Source organism: Notolepis coatsorum, assembly GCF_963971535.1.
Source record: "Notolepis coatsorum genome assembly, chromosome: 7".
NCBI lineage: Eukaryota > Metazoa > Chordata > Actinopteri > Aulopiformes > Paralepididae > Notolepis > Notolepis coatsorum.
In genome coordinates, this window is record NC_140171.1 from 41,674,860 (window position 1) to 41,677,359 (window position 2,500).

Here is a 2,500-nt window from a genome sequence, read left to right on the forward strand (position 1 = left end):
TGAAAAACGACTCTCTATTGGGTCCAATGTTGTTTCCCACAAGTCTCTATGACAAATGGTTCATGAGTTATGAAAGGGGGCATGGCTAAAGTATAGGGGGTGGAGCTACTCTGCTGAGTCTAATGATAATAATAATAATAATAATAATAATAATAATAATAATAATAATAATAATAATAATAATAATAATAATAATAATAATAATAATAATAATAATAATAATAATAATAATAATAATAATAATAATAATAATAATAATAATAATAATAATAATAATAATAATAATAATAATAATAATAATAATAATAATAGTAATTAATTTATTTTATAGAACGCTTCTCAGTAACCCGAAGTCGCTCCCGCAAGAGTCTATGACAGACGGTTCAGTTTCGGAGTTCTGAAAGGGGGTGTGGGAACATGGTGTTCGTCTATTAGGGCCCTATGGGTCGCGGAATCGCGGAGGATTTCACGGAATTGAGATATTAACACGGAATTCTGAATTATCGTGGAATGGCGTGGAATTAGCTTAAAATAAAAAATTGTATACATAACTCGGTTTCATATAAGTCAATCTTCACTGCGACTTTAAAAAGGTGACACGGCACGCTGCACGGAGACGTGCAGAAATGACAGCATCCAAATCCATTCATCATTAAGTCTGCTATAAGCCATTATCCCTGTCTCTGTGTGTGTGTGAGTGTGTGTGTGTGTGTGTGTGTGTGTGTGTGTGTGTGTGTGTGTGTGTGTGTGTGTGTGTGTGTGTGTGTGTGTGTGTGTGAGGGTTTGTAAAAACAGCGACTCCTACAGATCGGTCGGGGCGCCTGCACAGCAAGGTCGGGTCCTGGAAGAGGTAGTGTGATCCTTCCACACGTTACACTCCCCCAGTGAGAGTATGCGCTGCCAGGTGAAAAGAAGTGGGGATTGGCTACACATGTGTCGGAGGAAGCATGTGATAGTCTCCGGCTCCGCCCTACCAGACCGACGATAGGGGGCAGAGCACGCAATGACCAGGTAGGGGATTGGGAATTGGCATAACGACTAACATTGGGATGGGAGAAAGATGGAAAAAAAGGGGGGAAAAGAGAAAGTAAAAAAAAGAAATGTGAAAAAAAAATTGAATTTAAAAATAAATTAAAAACGAAGGTCGAACCCTGACGAAGTTTGAATCCCAAAAACAGGCTTCGGGGACAGCCTTAGTGTGTGTGTGTGTGTGTGTGTGTGTGTGTGTGTGTGTGTGTGTGTGTGTGTGTGTGTGTGTGTGTGTGTGTGTGTGTGTGTGTGTGTGTGTGTGTGTGTGTGTGTGTGTGTGTGTGTGTGTGTGTGTGTGTGTGTGTGTGTGTGTGTGTGTGTGTGTGTGTGTGTGTGTGTGTGTGTGTGTGTGTGTGTGTGTGTGTGTGTGTGTGTGTGTGTGTGTGCGTGCATGCGCGTGTGCAAGCACGTGTCCCATCGCTGGTCTTTGGAAAGACCAGATGAGGTCAGAGGAGTTTGATAGTATTTACTGAGGATGGCCAGATAATGTTGATATTTAAACTTAAACATAAAATAATTATACAGAGAGAAGCTTCAGTAAGTACAAAAAATTCATATCCGAAAACAGGAAAAGATAAAACGGATTAGGGCCCCCCCGCCCCATGTTTGGCAAATTGGCATGATCAGCTGTCCTTTGGCCTTTATGACCAACCGTTCCACAAAATCTCCTGCAAGTCTGTGAATCCTTTTGGAAGTTATGTGCCTTTTTGCAATGGGCCACTGCCATGCCCCCTTTTTGCCAATTAGCACGTACACGCACACACACACACACACTTGACCTCCATGCCAAATCTCAACCTCCTGAAGCAAAAACCGTGGCGGCTAGAGAGTGGGGAAACTTTGTGGACCGACCGACAGACCTATAGAACTGCTGGTCGCAGCAAAAAGATGGATGAATACCGATTACTAACAACCAGCAAAAAAAAATTAATAATAATAATTAATCTCAACTAAGAAACCTTTAAAAACGCTAAATAAATACATGTTTGTTATGTCACTTTGTCTCCTCTGCAAAATTCTCTCTTATCTTCTCTCCTTAGGATGCAGTTCACTTTGTCCTCGTCCTCAGCATCGCAGTGTGAAATGTGTTGATGTCCCGCTCTAATTGTTCATTTCACGGTCTATCAGCGATAAACAATTACTGTACTTGGACAGGACAGTATCAGAGTTTAATATAAAGAAGCGAGGGATCCGTTAGCATCATTTATTTTTTTCCACATTGATTAAGAAACTGACCAGCGTCGTTGATTTAATCACCCGCTCACTCTACTGCTTGCTAATGCTCACTCTTAGTATTATTATATTTTCATTAAATAATTCTCTATACTGTCTGATTGTAGCATTACCCGGTCTCCATTTGGTGTCTGCAGGGCACCTAGATAGACTGTGATATCATTATAGCTGGTGCCACATAAACAACATTTCTCCTGACAGTAGTTCAAAGGTAACAGCACAGCTAATGTGTCCCTAA